General features: G+C 39.0%; 1 protein-coding gene across 6 annotated transcripts in view; it reads right to left on the bottom strand.

Moving 5' to 3' along the window:
- R3HCC1L (R3H domain and coiled-coil containing 1 like) overlaps nt 1–20068 on the bottom strand; it is a 120822-nt gene that overhangs the window by 62938 nt on the left and 37816 nt on the right. For 4 of the 6 annotated variants that reach the window (XM_069067158.1, XM_069067159.1, XM_069067156.1 and 1 more), the window contains one exon: nt 6339–6423. The exons of the other annotated variants lie outside the window; for them this stretch is intronic. The gene's annotated coding sequence lies outside the window, so the exon portion shown is untranslated. The remainder of the gene's footprint in view (nt 1–6338; nt 6424–20068) is intronic. 6 annotated transcript variants of the gene reach the window in all.

Raw genomic sequence — 20068 nt, 5'->3', positions numbered from 1 at the left:
TTAATAAATGCTTGTTGATGAGGGCCTGGACAAGACTGGTAGCTGTGCGAGTGTAGAGAGGAAAAGGGGAAATAGATGAGAGATGTTTTCAAGATGGAAACAACAAAACTTGGCAAGAGATGGAATGTGTTATGTGGGCTGAGTGCAAGTGAGATATTGAGGACAACACTGGAATTCTGAGCCTGGGTGACTGGGATGATGATGGTCTCCTTAACAGTAATAGGGAAACTGGAGGGGAGAGGAGCTGATGGGGAGAAAGACAGTGAGTTTTGCTCTAGCTGTGTTGGGTTTGAGAGCACTGTGAGACATCTAATATAGGCTATGCATTAGGTAGTTGGTGATACAGGACTGCAACTCAGAAGAGAGAACAGGGCAAGATATATACAACTGGAAATAATCTACATAGAGGTGGTACTCAACCCATGGAAGCTGATGAGATAAGCAGCCGAGAAGTACTGAAAGAGAAGAGGACACAGGACAAAGCCTCGGGGATCAGCAAAGGAGTCTGAGGAGTGCTAAGATAGGTAGGACAACCAAGACAAAGCAGGGTCAGAAAAAGCCAGAAAGGAGAAAGTGTCCAAAAGAGGATGGTGGTCAAGAGATGTTAAATTCTAGAGGTCAAAAAGGATCTGAACCCAGGCCTCCCTCATTCCAAGTCTAGCCCTCTATCCACACTATCATGCTGAGGAATGTAATAAAACACACTGAAATAATTAGCCCTGTTAATCACCATAGACTCTTTACGGTAAGTAAGGCAATTATCACCTAGTAGTTTACTGCCACCATTGCCATTTCTTTCCTTTTCAGCAATATAATAGATATAAAAGCTCTATAAAGAATATTTGTGGGGCAGCTAGGTGGTGCAGTGAATAGAGCACCGGCCCTGGAGTCAGGAGGGCCTGGATTCAGATCTGGACTCAGACACTTAACACACACACACAAAAACTGGCCCTGTGACCTTGGGCAAGTCACTTAATCCCAGTTGCCCTCCAAAAAGAAAAAGAAAAAGAATATTTGTGGGGGCTATTAACTTGCTGTGTAAATAGTTTTTAAAAATACTGTTTGACCCTAGATAAATTATGTTAAATAAATCATGTGATAAATCATGTTTATTTAAATTACCTTCCAGTGACATAAAAGAAACTTTTTTTCCTGGAGTACCTCAAAACAGGTAGAAGAATCATTTCCTTTTTCTCATGATAGGTTCCCATTGGAAAAGTAATGCATAAACACAAGATGTTAATCCTGTACTTGGTTCCTATCTATAAGTCTACAGCAGTCTTGCAAATAAACTAAATACATATACAGACATTCTCTTGATCAGCTCAAACATTTTTTTACTAGTCTTTTTTCATAATTAATAATGTTATAACAATGATATATTTGACAACAGTAAACCTGAGGAACTAACTGGTCTACAGGAGACAGCAACAGCTTAGGAATCATAATCTTAGAAATTCCAAAATTAACAGGGTGACTTTGGGAAGGTAAGTCAATTTCCCTGTGTTTCTATTGTTTCATCAACAATGGAAAGTACATTAGGTAGAACTGGTGTTCATGGTAAATTTCTGAATCTTACTTGCTTGGGGCAATCTAGGTCATAGCATCTGCTTCTTCCAAGATCACCAGCTTAAAATCTTTCTTAAATATTTTCCTTGTGCTGGCCAAGTTCAGAATTGGATTCCTTACAGAACCTATTCATTCCCCAGTCATCTCAATCAGTCTTTGCAGTTTTTTTTAGCACAGGCCAGGATGACAAATGTCCTTCTACCACCAGAAAAGCAGGTATAACAGTCAATAGAACCATATAACCTTAAGAGTGGGAAGAGACTTTAAAAATCACCTAGTCCTACTCCTATATGCATATCTCTTCTACAACATAACTGACAAGCAGTAATTCAGTCTCTATTTGAACACCTTCAGATACAAGGATGTTCTATTTTGGTTGAAAAAGAGTCTTTCATATTAAACTAAAATCGGCATTCCTGTAACTTCTACCTACTGGTCTTCATTCTTCCCCTCAAAATAATCATGATCAACGTGAAAGCCTTTATAGTCTCCCTCCCACCCCACTCACATGCACAAGTCTTTTCTTCTCTAGGGTAAATAACCCTAGTGTGTCTACAATGCTTTTCCAGTCCCTCATCACTGTGGCTTCCCTCCTCTGCACGTGTTCTTGTTTGCCTATATCCTTTCTAAAAGTGGTACCAATCAAAGGACAAAAGACTCCAGATGTGCTCTGACTGGAGCAAGTACAATGGGACTTTCACCTTTCTCCTACTGGATATTGTACTTTTATTAATGCAGCCTAAAATGGAATGAAATTTTTGGACAGCCTGTCACACATGCCACTGCCTCACTGAGTTTTCAATAAACTAGAATCCCCAGGTATTTTCCTACGAGCTACTTTCCAGCCAAATGTTTTTAATCTTAGCTCATAGGAAAGGCAACTCAAAGGTCATCTGATCCAAGACCCTTATTTTACAGATGAGGAAACTGAGGCTCAGAGAGAGGAATTAAAATTATCCAAAGTCATGCAGTTATAAAGTGTCTGGGGTGGACTCACATCCAGAGCTTCCTGACTCCAAGTTCAGCACTTTCTCCACTATACCACACTCTCCCCTTTATCGTTACTGATAAATTCTTTTTTGAAAAATGGGCATAGTATGCTGAGAAATTGGCAGGAACCATGTTTTCTCTAAATTTTTTATCTCCCCCTGCACCTAGTACACAGCAAGCATTCACTAAATACTTGTTGAATGAACCCATGGTTAAGTTCCTCATTCTTGTTCACCTAGACTAGTCACTGCTGTTTAAAGGCTGAGGCATTTATACAGGGGAGAAGGGGAGTTAATGAAGATTACGATGTTCTCTTTGAGGTGATGGATGTTCTATGAGTCTTCAGAAAAGGGAAGGGACTTAAAAATTAATTTATAAACAATAATACTGTTAAAATAATCATTATGATTAACAAATTTATACTGCTAGTTCTTGAATAGATAGGAACTTGAATAACACTTTCACAACACTGATTTATATAAATGAACCAGGTTCCAATTGGTGTTGTTGGGCCAAAAGATGCTGCTAAAAAGGACTAGTGCACTGATCAGAGAAATGCAAATTAAAACAATTCTGGTGTACCACTTCACACCTATCAGAGTAGCTAATATAACAAAGGAAAATGATGGATACTGGGGGGGGGGGGGATGTGGGGAAACTGGGACACTAATGCACTGTTGGTGAAGTTATGAACTGATCTCACCATTCTGGAGAGCAATTTGGAACTATGCTCAAAGAGCTTCTCTCTGTCTGTCTCTCTCTCTCATATGTGTATATGTGTGTGTGTGTATGTATATATAGCATGCCCTTTGATCCAGCAATACCACTGCTAGGTTCATATACCAAAGACATCCAAAAAAGGGAAAAGGACCTATTTGTACAAAAATATCTATAGCAGCTCTTTTTGTAGTGGCTAAAAATTGGAAATCAACGGGATGCCCATCAACCAGAGAGTGACTAAACAAGCTGTGGTATCTGATTGTAATGGAATATTATTGTGCTATAAGAAATAGCAAACAGGATGACTTCAGAAAAACCTGGGAAAACTTACATAAACTGATGCATAGTGAAGTAGATAGAACCAGGAGAATGTTATACACAGTAACAGCAATATTATTTGATGAACTATGAATGACTTAGCTATTCTCAACAATATAATGATCCAAGACAATCCCAAAGAACTAACGATGAAGTTTACTATCAACCTCCAGAAAGAGAACTGATATTGATTCAATACAGATTGAAGAATGCTATTTTTCACTTTCTTTCATTTTGTTTCTTTTATTTTAGTTGTCTTGTACAAAATTACTAATATGGAAATGTTTTACATAACTGCACCTGTATACTCTATATCTCATTGCTTACCATCACAGAGAGGGGAAATGGGAGGGAGGGAAAGAAGGACAGAATTTAGAACTCACAACTTTAAATAAAGATGTTTTAACGGGGGAAACAACAACAACAAAGGACTAGTGTGAATAACCAAGAAGGGACAGAGTTTACAAGCAGGAACTGAAATATGATACTGAAAGAAAAGGAGCAAGAATTGCTAGGGTATGAGATTTTTTTAAGTGGGCATAAGAGATATTAAAAAGGTTTAAGAAATATTGGTATAAATAACTGTATATGTAAGGGAAAGGAAAACATAAAAGCAATCTGAAGAGTATGTGAAACCTAGTTAGATTTTTTTTTTTCAAAAAGGCATCTGTGGGAGGAAAACAAAAAACCTTGGAGAATACACAATACTATATATTTTTATATTATCAAGATTCTCTATCCCAACATCTCAAAGACTCATGCAGAAATAAGACACTAAAAAAGTGCCTTTCGTTTGCATATGAGGCTCACTTTAAAGCTGGCTTAATCCAAATACACCATGGAGCCACTCATCTGGGGCATAATAATAGGAAAGATTCTACTTGGACAGCAGAGATATGACTTCACATTTAAATAACTATGGAATCTGTTAATGAACCACAACTGATTCTGCTGTAGTTTTCTTAACTCACCCTTCCATAAATGCACTTGCACCAGTTAATACAATGAGATATTTCACACTCGAAAAAACAGAATAATTTCTATGTCTGCTTAGGAGTAGTGCACTCTTACTTCTGTTCAAAATAGGCTGTGGAAAATTTATTATTATATTTTAGATCAATAGCTTAAAATCAGTAACTTGTAACACTCTAGGTTTTATGGGAAGCAGGAGACTGCCCTGGGCCTTCTCTGCAAAGATACTTTAGGATGAGATGTACACCCTGGAGTTGTGCAGACACTTACATTCCAGAGAATAGTCTTGTATACTATTCAGAGGCACTGGATCAATTTGAGCATCTTTTCTGCTGTGAAACTCATTGTTGTACAGCCTCAGAGAAGCAGATCAGTTTGTGACTGTTAAAGGCAACCCCAAATTACCAAACACTGACTTAATTCCTGAGGAAAACACCCAAACTGGACCATTTCCTGGGATAGGTCAGCCTGCCTCCACCATTGCAGGTTAAGGTGGTTCTTTGCTTAAAAACCAAGGAAACTGTTGCCAAAATTTGATTAGTTCAGGTGCCTAAAACTGAAGCCACCTATCTGTGGCGCCATATTCCTCAGGTTATATTAACATGGTTTCCTAGTTCCCTGATGTATAAGTCTTCCCTTTCCCCTCACCATGGGGCCCTTCAGACTTGGTGGATTTCCAGGGAGCTCTCAAGTTACCATACTCTACCCGCCTGACCAGAGACAGATTTTCATATGAAAGAAGTGAAAGGGAAAGGTCAAGGTCCATTCAGGGTAACCCATATTCTATTTAAGCAATAGCTAAATAAACTTCCTTTTGTTAACTGCTGAATAAACCAATAATTCCATTCCTGGGCATGGACCCCAGAGAAGTCAAAGATGGAGGGAAAAGGTCCCACATATATTAAAAATATTTTATATCAGTAGTTTTTGCAGTAGCTAACAATTAACTGAAGGCAACGTGAATGCCTATAGATTAAAAAGTGGCTGAAACAATAGTGTCAGGTGAATATAACGAAATATTATTGAGGCATAAGAAACAATGAATACAAAAAATTCTGAGAAATTTGAGAAAACCTGTATGAACTGATGCAGTGTGAAGTAAACAGGAATACTTGGAAAACAAACTACACAATGACCATAGGAATGCAAGGAAAAGACATCAGGACTCGCATTAATGAAAACTTCAGAAGAATGATGGTTAAGTATGTCCTCTTTTTCTTGTCAAGATGTGATTTTACAATGCGAATGAGATCTACATAGCCAGACAAAGCAAATGTGGTCATTTGCTTTGCTTAGAAATATTTCTTCATTACAAAGAATAGTTCTATTTGAGGGGGTAGGTTGGGTGGAAAAAGGGGGAGAGTCACTGGAAAGTGACAAGTGAAGGCGACACAAGAAAGAAGCTTCAATCAAACAATTTATTTATTTTAACACACAACTTGCTACGATTTAGCTTGCTGTATTCAGTGGTGTAGAACTTGGGTGATACTAAGAAAAACTGCAGCTCTGCAAAAACACTTAACATTAGCCTCACCCTAAGTAATGTAAGGAGATTCAGAAATAATTCCTTTTTTTTTTTTTTTTGCTTTTTGGAAGAGGGAAGGCTGGGCAATTGGGATTGTGACTTGCCCAGGTTCACATGGCTAGTAAGTGTTAAATGTCTGAGATTGCATTGGAACTCAGGTCCTCCTAACTCCAGGGCCAGAGCTCCATCTAGCCACCCCAGAACTAATTCTTAATATACAGAGAGTGGTAGAGATTCCACTTACCCTGAGTTCAAATCCCAGCTCTGTTACTTAAATCAGTGTGACTTTGGACAAATCCAGAGCCTTTCTGCGTTCCAAGTTTCCTAATCTGTAAAATAAGGGTATTGGACAAGATGACATAAGGTCCCTTTTAGCTCTAAATACTATGAATGTCAAATTTATGAATAGTTCAACCATGTGACTTTGAAAATAGATGGGTAAAAAATTTAAGAGATGTGCGGAGCACTAGAAATAGGTCCCGGCATTAAGCAAATAACCCTAGTGTAAAGTCAATGCAATTTTTATGGGATATAATTATTCCTAGTCTTACAAACACTATCTATGACATACTCTATAGAGAAGAGATTCCAGTTAATAATCCACCTGAATTCTGATTCTATAATTCACTTCTAATTATCTACTACTATTGGAAATTGCTTAAAATGTTTAAAAAACATCCAACTTTAACCATTTTGGTGAAAACTTTTCCTTGAACAAAATATTCTGAATATAAATTCAATGTTTTCTTAATGACTCAATCATAATTACAAACATCACTTATTAAACCATGCAGCAATACTACAATGTAGCACCAAAGAAACTTTGTGAGGTATACATAGTGCTACTTGCCCCCTTCATCATGTGCTTCTGACAACCTGTTGTTGTTCAGTTGTTCAGTCATGTCTGACTCTTCATGACCCCATATAGGGTTTTCCTGGCTAAAAATATGGAGTACTTTGTCATTTCTCTCCAGTGGATTAAGGCAAACAAAAGTTAAGCGACTTGTCCAGGGTCACACAAATGGTGAGTGTCTGAGACCGAATTTGCACTCAGATCTTCCTGACTCCAGGTCCAGCACTCTACCCAAAGATCCACCTAGCTGCCTCTTTGAGGAGCTATGCTTGTCTATAAAATTCTTCAACCTTCTCTCTTTACTATCGGCTGTCAGTTAGTGTAGCTATCACTGCACTACTATAACTCACTATCCTCTTCTCCTAATCTGCTGTGGTTGAAAGAACCATACTCAGTCAACAAGCATCGTCAAGGGCTCTCTCAAGAACTTTGGAATTGATTGTGTGACATGGGAGACACTGGCACAGGACCACTCAGCATGAGGTGCCCACCTCAGAGAAAAGTGCTGTGCTCTATGAGCAAAGCACAACTGAGACAGCTCAAAGGAAACGCAAGATGTACAAATTTGGAAATTCCACCCCAAATGTTCACATTCACTATTTGTGCCCAATCTGTAGTAGAGCATTCTGAGCTTGTATTGGTCTGATCAGCCACAGTCAGACACGTTGAAGACTGACTTTAGCATAGTGATGTCATTTTGGTCCTCTTTAAGAATGAAGGACAGCAACCAACCAACCAACTAAATGCTTACAATGTGTCTAGCACTAAGCTAAGCATGTAACCATGAAGAGGGGCAAACACAGGGTGCCTGCCCTCAAGGAGCTCACATTTAGCGAGGAGATAGTACATGAAGAACTGTGCATGTATAAGATAGAAACAGTATAAATAGAAGGTAGTCTCTGAGGGAAAGCACTGGGGGAGAAGGGATGGGAAAGGCCTTCTGTATCAGGTGGGATCTGATGTGTCTCAAAGAAAGCAAAGGAAGCTGGGAGAAGGTGAGAAAGGAGAACGTTCCAGGTACAAGGAGCAGCCTGTGAAAAGGCATGGAGTCTGGAAATGGAGGGTCATATGCAAAGGTAAGAAAGCCAGCCAGGCTGGCAAGACTGTGGAGTTCTTGGAGAGAAGTCAAGTGCAAGAAAACTGGGAAGGTAGTTAGGGGTCTGGCTTTAAAGAGTTTTCAATGTCAAACAGAACATTGTATATTTGATCTTGGGAATCACAAAGAGCCAGCGGAGTTTACTGAGTGGGGTATATGTTCTTCTGGCCAGTCTTCAGGTAGTTTAAGTTTGATATGGGAACAAAATGAGACACTTGAAGGTCATTCATCAGTTTAACAAAAAAGATTTTCTGAGCCATGGTGGAAGAATATTCAACAAGGATCTATTTTATCAAGCTGTGTGCAACTACTGGGCCAAATTCACCCATGTTGATGCACCAATCATGAATGCAACTCTTGTGGCTCCCTTGGGGTTGTTTTATACCCAGAGAGGAGGAGGAGGAAGTGGCATCAGCAAGCATGGCCTTTAGGCCCCTGTGCCAACTAAGTCTCAAAGAAGGTATTAATACTTTTTAAGGAAAAATGAGACTAGCTCACAGTGGACTCACAATGAGTAACAAAGGCAGAGCTGTGCTCCAGGAAGATCACTTTGGCAGCTGAGTGTAAGGTGGAATGGACTGAGGAGAGAACCACCAGCTGCTGCTGCGGTGGACCAGGGGTGAGGGGATGAGGGCCTGCTCCAGAGTATGCATTTATCTACATATAGAATCTGAGGTATACAAGACAAGTAGTTAGTATCCTGAACATTTAAAAGACCTTCCTTCAACAATCCTTTGTGATTGTTTAAATGTGATCACTGAGGATTCCTTCATTTTGCAAGCATAAGGAGGTAAGAGAGAATGAGGTAGATTATTTTAGCAGGTAAGTTGGTCTGGTTATAAACTAAAAGCATAAAGATGTAGACCTAAAGGACTGCTAGAAGTCAGAATGGATGACATTAAAGCTTGGGACTTCTCCCAAAAGTCTCACTAGTTCTGCTGAGTAACAACAATGAGCCTGGCCTATGGTGGGTCTAAACTCTGCAAGGTAAGAAAGTTCTTTTGACCAAGAAATACTTAGGTTCAAATCCAGGGTTGCTCCAGTCCATATGATGCCCCAGAGCTCTGATGCCAGGACTGAACTGTTTGAGGAAAGGACAGGCATTGCTGGGGTATATCAGGACAATAAGGGCACTAGGAAGAAGGTAGAGGAGATACCCTAGAATGTCCTACCAGATCCTTTGTTGTCATGCTTCTTCTCTGCCTCCATTCATCAGCTATTCCTCACAACAGTCATTCTCCAAACCATTTACCATTAGTACTCATTCTTTGGCTCATGAGATATTTTCTTTATATGTATAAACATGCTAACACAGCTATGGAGGAGGGAGCCAAAAGTTCATTTACTCTGGTCAAACTAAGGGTTTGAATCAGGACCAGATTATAAAACAAGCGAAAGAAGTTGTACAATTTTAAAGAGGCGGGACACAATTTGCTATGAATATTTCTAAGACTAAATAAACATATAACAGACTGGATTTAAGGACTAGGACTACTGTTATTCAGGCCTGTGATTACACTGGAATAAGGGACTCCAAGTAAAGAAACTCTCTACCAATGTAGTTTGTTAACTGCTTGATTTAATTTATATTCTGAGCGATGATCTAGGAATTGAGAGGTAAATAACTTGTCCAAAGTCCAAGAGTCAGAATGTGTCAGGGGTAAGACTTCAACTCAGGAAGACTCTGAGGTCAGCTCTCTATCCACTAACTGAGCCACTAGTATCAAACTCAAATAGAAACTGGACCTTGCTGGCTCCATATTGACTTAGAAAACCACAAATTAACATTATCTATGTTGTACTGTATTTTTATTTCTTTTGTTAAATATTTCCCAATGACATTCTAATCTGGTTGGGGCAGCTGCTGCTTGACATCTCTGCACTAAGCCATGCCACCTCTCAAGAATGAGTATATGTACTCGTAACTCAAATTAGTCTTAAACAAAAGAGACCAAGGAATGAGGTTAATATTGCATATTCCTCCAGAGAATCTCTGAATTTTCTTATTTCCTATATTCCTGACACTGAAAACTAAGTCTTAGATTAACAAACCATATTTCCTTACCCACTTTTCCAGTCTCTAAAACCTGGCCTTCTAATCACCACCCTCTAGAGAAGATCATTAAAAAAAATTTCTGTAGATAATCTATTCCTGTCTCCATCCCATGACACATATTCTGTACCATAAATGTTACTAAGTATTATTCTCACCATTTATTTTCCTTCCCAAAGCAATGAGAAGAAAATATCTACAAACGATCCTTCCCCTTTAAATCACTGCTGGTCCCAATAATTGACATCTGTAGGAATAGTGCCACAATGTAACTTAAACATAATAGGCTACAATATTTAAAAAAAAAATAGATGAGAATAGAAGGAAGTACTTTTCACAATTAGAGCTAGGAAGAGAATTCGTAAACAAGGTATAGAAATGATCATAAAAGAGAAAATGGACAAATATGGCTGCATTAAATAAAAGGGCTTCTGCGTGAGTAAAATCAATAAAGCTATGGAAAACTGTCAGTTGGGGAAAAAAAGGAATTTTGAATATAAAGATAAGATAAAATTTGATATTCAAGACAGATAAGAAATCAACACAAATATAGCAACCAAGAACCATTTCCTAAATAGAAAAAATGGTCAAAGGATATAAAAAGGTTTCAAAAGGAAAAAATCACAAATGGTCCACAACCATAAGAAAGACGGTTCTAAATCAGTAATCATAAGTGAAATTCAAATTAAATAAATCCCTTGTTCCACCCCACATCCAACAAATTACCAAAAATGACAAAGGTTATAAATTGTCAATACAGGAAGGGCTACAGAAAACCAGGTATACAAAACAACATTTTGGGGAGAGTTGTGAATGTGAACTGATCCAACCAGGCTGGAAAACTATTTAGAAATAAGCAAGAAAAGTCATAAAATGTTTACACTCTCCAATACAGAGATTCTACAACTATGTAAATATCCCAAGGAGGTAAAAAACAGAGAGGAACACTTCTTATATACCAAGATATCTATACCAATAACTTTTATGGTAGCAAAAAAACCTGAAAACAAAATGGGTGCCCATCTACTGGGGAAGAGCTAAACAAATTGTAGTATATGAACATAATGGAACATTACTGAGTCATAAGAAATGAGTAATATGAAGAATTCAGAGAAACACAAGAGGACTTGGATAAACTGATAAAGTGAAGTAAGCAGAACCACAAGAACATTATACATAATGTAAAGTAAAAAAAGTAAAAAAAAAAACACTAAAATGAAGCCAAATGTTGAGTATTGTTAACAGCTCATCTTGGCCCCAAAGAAGAGATGAGGAAGCACTTCCTTTTGGCATATTGGGAAGAGACAGAATGAGTTCAGAATGTTGCATACACAGCTAGTATAATCACTGTGCTGATTATTTTTCTTCACTGTCAAAGGAGGTATTCACAGGTGATATATACATAAGAAATGACTATAATGTTAAAACAAAATCACTAACAAAACTTTTTAGAATATCATCACGGGATAGCCAGGGGTGGCAAAAAAAAACAAAAGAAAACAAAAATGCTAGAGCTTTCAAGTACCCATCCTGGGCAGCACTTAATGGTTTCCTTTCAGGAGACTGACTTTGTTGCCAGTGGTGTAAGTCCTGAGCAATCAGGCTGTCACTGACAGCAGCACAGGCTAAAAAAAAATCATACCATTACACATTCTGTTTGGGAGTAAAATGTCAGGGGAAATGGGTGAACAAATATGGTGAATAAGTTTCTACACAGAATAGTTTCTCAGAAAGAGCAACTACTAAACTTTTCTGAATTATGGTTTATTCCAAAGGCATATTTTTGCATTCCAAAGGATTAACAATCAAAACCAAAGGAAGCAAACTGTTTTCTGTTATTCTCATCACCCAAAAAAGAAAGCTCAGTCAAGAAAAAGTCATGCTACATCATTACTATTTCTCTCTCCTTCCACTTTACTTATCCATACTCCCCACCCAAAGCCTGAATATGTTTTGGACTGTGGCCCAGGAATGGTGTTATTAGAAGTAAACCATTGTTCATTGCCATTCAGTTGCTCTAGGAAGAAGGGAAATTTCAAATTTCTGTGCTAACATACTTAGATGCTTATTGCTGGATTGCCATCATCTCCAAGGAGAAAGGGGATTGGTCAGATTTTAACAGCATTCTTATCAGCAGAGATCCACATTTGACATGGAAAAGGTGGGAGATATTTTGCAAAGGTTCAACAAAAACTCCAATCTCTAGAAGTTCCTACTGAAATACACCTGGCTACATTGACCTTTTAAACACAAACTCTCAGCTTTGAGATTTGTCTGGGCCAGAGAGTAATTAGTGTAGCCTTAATGAAGTTACATCAGTAAGTCTCAGAATCAATTTTCTTCTTAAAACCTGAGGCCACAGATTCCTACTTTAATTCTGCAGTCACTGATTTTAACTCCCCTTGACTTACTGAGCTTTGCCTGAGTGAAGACAGAAGTGATCACCTGTCAGCTGTCAATTATATTACCCACTCCACATGTAACCACATTGCACTGCCCCCTGATCTATTTTACTAATGGAGTTGTATCAACTAGGGGATACTTTGATTCTGAAGAATCTCAAAATGTGGGGTGTTCTACACCCTAAGCTTCTATAGCTTCTTCACACCACATTGTGCATATCAATACAGAGTTAATATTTCCTAAACACCACTTTTATCATATTACTCCCCATTCAAAAGCCTTCAATCACTTCCCACAGCCTAGTGAATAAAGTCCAAACTCCTAAGACTGCCATTCAAGGTGCTTCACAATCAGGACCCAACTCTGATTCCAACTGCTCTCAAACATAAATCCTCTGCTCTAGCCAGGATGGTCTTCTTACTAGCCTCCAAATATGCCACACTCGTTCCCTTTTCTGAAATGACCGCCTACCATCTTCTGGCTAACCCTCAAACATCCTTCAAAAGGACTGTCTGAAATGCTGTGACCTCCTCAGAGCTTACCCTGACCATTTTTGCCAGCACTGACTTTTCTCTCTTTTTGACTAATACAGCACTTATCTATATCACCCATTTTGACATTCAGGTCTTCTATGTCTTAAAAGCATTATTTATAAAAGGTTTATCCCCAGAACTATGCTACTGGCTCTCTAAAAGCAGAGATCATTTTATATTTGTTTTGAATCTTCTATGATAACTAATATGATACTGGGCACCCAGTAGGGGCTCACTAAGGGAACTAGTTATCTAAGCATCATGTTTTACAAACTGGAAAACTGAAGAAAAGGTCAATTTAAATGACCTGTCTCAAACCACAAAGAAAAAAAAAGGAATACTAAAATTCTTAACTGAGTTCCCTATTTCTACCCCAAAGTTCCATACATGAGATCACTTAGAATTATTTTCTAGTTCTCACAAGAACCTAGAAATTCTCTTTTCCCTACTAGACTGTAAGACAGGGGATATGTCTTTTATTTTTTTAATCTCACATACCTCCAACCACCTATAGTAGGTGCTTAATCAATGCTTAGTGAATGAATGTTGAATGAATTTCCACTGATTGCTATTCTGAACCTAGCTATTTGCCTACCAGATTTCCATAAAAGAGATACAAAGGCAGATCCCATACTTTTCTTTGTCCCCATACGCAAGCCTGCTAGGTGTCCCTTTCTGGTGGAAAGATTTATTTTTCATCATCTTTGGCACAAATACTAGAATGCTATCTGCCAGGCCCCATGCCCCGATAAATATGCATCCACAAGCATTTATGGAGATAGATGGCTGGTGAGGAGGGGGCACTCCTTGGTCAGATCCCAATGCTGGCCTGTGGTTAGGGGGAAGAGAGAGTGGGGGAGGGGTGTGGCCCTGTGATTAATCACTGCCCACTCTGTTTAGGGGTATTCATCACAGCCCGCTGTCAGGTAAATCACTGGAAAAACACCTCTTCAGTAATTAATGTGAAGTGACGGATGGACAGCCCCTGGGCCCATTAATCAGGAACATCAGCAGCCTACTGAGATTATGAATGTCAGGATGCATAAACTGCCGGTGGATCAATAGGGCCAGGAATTCATCCAAGGCTCTCATTTCCGAGGCATCTCCGGTACATTAGGCTCCCTTCAACCCTTCCCCCCAATCTGAAACAAAAGTGAAGACTTCAGAACAAAGAACGGGGTTCTTTACTGTGAAGTGGGCTATGGCATACACACAAACATAGTCAAGGGCACTGGACATGGTCAGGGGGAAGCATTTACTGACCAAGAACATGGTAGATGGTAAATGAATAAACAAATGGTATCAAATAAATACCCTCAGAATACAGAGATGAGATAGTGCAGCAATCAAGGAGATACAGTTAACAATCAATCATCCAGAGGCTAATTATCTAGTTTATGGATTATCTAACCTATTTATTGGTTTCTTAGCTTCCCAACTCCATTCTTCCTGTTCACATTTTGGCTGTTTCATTTCCAGTGAGCACCATGGACTCAGACAGTTAGAAGCTGAAAAGGGCCATAGATGATTGTCCAATGCCCTCAATTTATACATGAGGAACCTAAGCTTGAGACAGCTGAAGAGCCATGTCCAAGGTATGTGGCAGACAGTGGCAGAAGTAGCACCAGAGCCTCTGTCCTCAACTTTTGGGCCTTTCCATAGTTTTAGCTACTTGCTAACAACCATGGTTAAAATTCGAGGGTGAAAGAAGCATTTGGATTGTTGGTGAATTTACCTTCATTCTATCATCCCCACTCCCTCCAGCTCATGGAAACCTAAGAATTTCCCAGAGGCTCCAGTATTTCTAATAGACAAGACTGTGTCATCCTCAGTGTGTTTCTTAGTTGCAAGATGTTCTACCAATGGAGGAAATGGACTTAAGGCTAAATTTTGGTAGGATCCCAAGCAAACTGAAAATCAGCTAACTACTATTTCTTCTCTAAATCAAAGAGAAGAATTCTACTTGAAATGTTTCTGTTCAACCCCTTTTCTCAAGCTCCACATTCACTCAAGCTTCAATTTAATTCTGTACAGGAGGTACTGCTGCCACAGCTCCATACTGCAGCACTTGCTAAGCTAGCAGTGACGGGAAGGAGATTGTGCTGGCTTCCACATCCCGCCAAACCCCAGTGTTATACTTTGTGGTCAGACCTCAGTCATGGCTGCAACTGTTGGTCAGAAAATATCTCAGAGTTCCTGCTGCCTGTTCCGCTAAATCTCATTTCATCCTACTGATGGATAGATGGATGGATAGATGGCTGCTTGGTGAAAGCAGCATTATCAGCCAGCTTCTATGGAGCCTCTGCATGATGGATGGCCCTCGTTCTGCTTTCTCCAAACCACCATCGATCTAAGCCATATTTCAGCGGTCAGAAGCCCAGTAATATTAAGATACACAATCAGGTTAAACCTCCTGAAAAGAAATTCCAACACTTGCTTTGCTCTAATCATAAACATGGCTGAAAATATAATTTCATTCTCTCTAGATGATGGTCCAATGAACTCTACTGGTTTACAGCTCTGAAGAAATAGCTGGGCTCAGTTTTTAGTAGTGCTTGAAAAACTACATCAAAAATCAGAAATATCTGTGCATTCTTAACTAATCAGTTCTGGGAAAATGTACTCTGTAGATTCCACCAAACCAGTGGACATATCTATCTATGTACATACTCAGGGGTATAAGTGAGAATCATTAGAATTTCCCCAAAGATCTACTCAGACTTTTGTCAGTCACGGAATCAACAGTCTTATAAGCCCTTTGAACCCTGAAGTATACCACATAATCTTTCTGTGCCCAAATCAAAGGTGCTTAAACCTAGGGCAGAAGGCACCCAGCCCAACCCCAGGATCAACAGTCCCACTCTAGCTACCCTAGTGGGCTGACTTGCCCATTTATACCCGATCCTGAGACACTTTCCTAACTCCACTCCATACCTGTTTCCTCTTGAACCCTTCAAAAACCAGATGCAGGCTGATCCCTATATTCTCTGACTACATTTCTGCTTACACCCTTCTAACTTTCATGAATTTCTGGCCACAGCTCTCAGACCTGTCAACTAGATAGTCACATCTTATCTTGTCTATTTTGGAATGAAAGCCTGGACTCTGACCTAGACTTCTAGACTGGTACCAGTAACAGGTACCAGACATGACTTATTTACAGATTTAAGGAAAAGTTCATGGTCAAGATACTTAACTAGCTACAATTTACTGATAATAGCACAAGGGAAATTTACCCGTCTGTCTCACAGCCCCTGAGTCCCAGCCTTGTGTTCTAATTCTGCAATGTATAGGAGCACCCAGGAAATCTAATCAGCAGGCAGCCAACTCTGCCAGCAGGGCAGAGGGCCTCCCTCTACTATACTGGAGACAGACTGCTTTCTGCTCCAAAGTAAATAAACCACCCAAGGTGAAATACCAATTGTGAGTAAGAAAGCACCATGTACCTATGAGTATACTAAACAGAAACCGGGTAAGAAAGTGTATATAGAATGAAACTATCTTTAGTGCCTTGTGGTTACACCTATAGATCCATCAGTCACTCTAGTTATTTCTACTGACCTGTCTACACACAGATAGAAATACTACCCCACTTCAGGAAGTGACCAGGTCTGACCAGTTGTCTCAGTACCTGCACACACATTACTTCAAGGATAACTGACTTATCCTTATTAAGAAATCCCCTGATTGGGACTTCTTGCCTGCATATCACCCTGGCTCATCCTTCCCCAAGAACTCAATATTGATATAGAGTTTGTATGGGAGAGACCTCTGGCTATAGTGTTTGAGAGAATTTAAGGGAAATATAAACTAGCAGATTCAATGAAAATGATAGTGGCTACAAGAAATCTCAGCTTTTACAAATAACCAGACTAAGGAAAACAGAGAGGGTTTAACCTTAAAAAGATACTCTCCAGAGGGTTATTTACTACTTACCTGGATTTCAATAGTCCACAGAAAATGTTTTTCTTGGGAAGAGCTTAGGGAAGGAGTAATATATTTAATATTGCTAATATATTTAAGAGACATGAAAAAGGAATAAAATTGTACTACAAGATCTTTTCCCCACCTTTATTTTAGTTTTATTATTATTTTAATCAGAAAAAATCCTGCTCAGTGTACAGAACCCAGGTTAAAACTAAATTCATAAAGAAACTACATAAAAACAACAAAACTAAACAGAAAGAAAATAACATTAAAAACTCAAAAGTATTTATCTGTGGCAGGTTAGCTACTGAGAGACAATCATTTGTTCTCTCTTTTTCTCATATGTAGGTAAAATACTTAGCCAAGAAATTCTGTTCTTTCAGTATTGACTCTTAAAGTATGAGCATTTCTATTTTTTTTTTTAAGCAATTGGGGTTAAGTAACTTGCTCAAGGTTACATGGCCAGTTATTTCTGGGTGTGGTGCTAAGTATCTGAGCCAGGGATTCGATCCCCAGGTCATCCTGACACTGGAGCCGGTGCTCTTACTCGCTGAGTCACCTGGCCGCCCATGAGCATTTATATTTTCCAAGCAGGTCATATTGTATTGATGTTTATACAATAACAGGATATAGAATCTTCTTTCTGACAAGAAGGACCAGCTTAAGATATTTATTAAATAGAAAGGCCACATCTCATTGGTGTCTCATCAAAAGCAGCACTGACTCCTTACAAACTCTAATGAAGTGTGTGGTGTAGCTTTTGAGGGAAAAATGAACGGAATGGTGGTCTGTGGATATTGAAAAAAAAGGTGGAAAATCACTCTCCTAGAAGAACTGGATTGAAATGCTAACTAACTAATAAGACCAGAAACTAGAGCAGCCCTCTATTTCACCAGGGTTTCTGAAACAGCCCTATCCATAGGCTGCAATAAAAGAGGCAAGAAACCCCTTTTCAGTAGGAGATCACTGTGATTTACAAGACTGGACTTATCCCTCTAGTAAGCAAAAGGTATCATCGTGACATCTGCTAATAAACTGCCTTCCTCAACTGCTGACCCAATCAGTCAGTATGGGCTCAGGATACTATCAATCAATCAATAAGGATTTATCAAGTGCCCACTGTGCACCAGACACTCATTTCAAAGACAAAGTAAATTTTGAACAAGAAGGTAAATCTTCTGAAAAAAATATTCTATGATATATTTGAAAACTCAATTCAGATTATCTACCACACCATAGCTCCTCTTCCTCAGTAGATATGATGGGATCATCCATACTCTTAGACTATACACTTCTTGAGAATAGAGTTTTTGTCATGTCTCTGAGTTCCCACTGTCCAGGAATATTGTTTTACACACAGCAGGTGCTTAATAAATGTCTGAGTTGAAATTATCTGAAATGACTGCAAGAAAAATGCCACAAAGACCGGATAAGAGCTTTACTATATTTTAGAAAGACTATTTAGCACTTGAGAAAACACTGCTTCCCACTTCAAGCACTGCCCAAATTGGCTTTACTAAGAGTAAACAACATCTCTTGGGTAAGAAATAAAGAATATCACTGCTTTTATTTCATGTTTAATTATCTATGTAACTCCCTAGTAGGAGGGTGTTGCTTTTATTACTTAACTGCTTTCTGAACTAGTAAATTTTTTATCCTAATTTGCAAGGCCCTATATGATAATCCTTCCCTTCTCACTGGCAATTCCCCATATAAGTTTCATTTCCCTGGTACAGAAAAACCTTCAAATTATGCCAAAGTTAGTAATAATAGGCTTTTAAAAAAATCATCTACTTTAATCAAATGGTAATAAAATGATTTGGCTGTCTTCCACATAACTATGTCAAATGACAGCTTCTGATCAGCATACCCCATAGTCTTGGACCCTACAGGTGAAAGAAGTGAGACAGGTATGCCTGTCAATCTTACAGTAATTTATTGACTTTACAAATATTCAAAACTTTCCTGTCTGCAAAGATTCAACAAAATTCTAGGGTTCGTCCAAATGCCAAGAGAGACAGCAGACTAGTGTAATGGAATGGTTAAGATTGACAAGGATAAGAATACAAAAACTAGAGTGCTCAGTGACATGCCCATTCCCAATAACCTTCTAGATTTAAGTGATGATAATCATAATTCACAGTTGTCTGCGAAACATCCCCATTCACCTTGCCTCACCCTCAGAAACATATGGTAGGGATACCTCACCATGTGTCAAGAGATGAAATCCCTCCCTTCTTTTCCCCAAATGAATAATCTTTCCTATATTTCCTCCTCCCACCATCTCTGTCATATTATTATTCAGAACATCTTATTCTTCCCTACAGTACTTCCCTACTCCACGGGGACATGTATACATGGGAACAATGACCAATGAAAGTGACATTAGCACAATTCTCAGCCTTATAGAAGGTTCCAAGCACATATGACTTCCATACTAGAAAGTCTTAAAAACAAGTGAAACTCACACAGTGAATTTCAGCTATAGATAGTACTTTTTTTTTGGAGGGGGGAGGGCAGGGCAAATGGGGTTAAGTGACTTGCCCAAGGTCACAAGGCTAGCAAGTATGTCAAGTGTCTGAGGTTGGATTTGAACTCAGGTCCTCCTGACTCCAGGGCCAGTGCTCTATTCACTGTGCAACCTAGTGAGCCCTGTAGATAGTATTTTTATGGGAAGTGTGCCGCAAAATTAGGGGTTTTAATGTCAACCTTGGACATTTGTAGCTTTCACCTTTCTGCAGTGCAACAAGGAACATTTGCTTGCACAAGAGGATGAAACATTTCAGGAGAAAGCTGAGTGTAAAGACAGACTAAGACATGGGATATATGGTTCTAGCAGGATCTTGGCAGCTCCAAGGGCATAAGCAAACTATGGCACGAAGAGGCTTATCTTTCAGCATAACACAACTCACACCCTCAACTTATTTTACACTCCACTGGCCCCAGTCTCCATGCATCGGCACCAAATGATTTCATGCTCTATAGGCTAGGAAACAGCCTGAAGCTCGGTCTCTTTCACACTCCACTGAAGTGGTAACCCTATAGCTCACCAACTTATTGTTCAGAGTTTAATGTTCACACCTATACTGACCACTGAAAAAGGCAGTCA

This window comes from Petaurus breviceps, unplaced genomic scaffold, assembly GCF_028583685.1.
Source record: "Petaurus breviceps papuanus isolate PSGF00001 unplaced genomic scaffold, PetGlider_PUasm1.0 90740, whole genome shotgun sequence".
Taxonomy (NCBI): Eukaryota; Metazoa; Chordata; class Mammalia; order Diprotodontia; family Petauridae; genus Petaurus; species Petaurus breviceps.
Note: the sequence above shows the minus strand (reverse complement) of the source record. Positions and strands in the feature narration are given on the sequence as shown.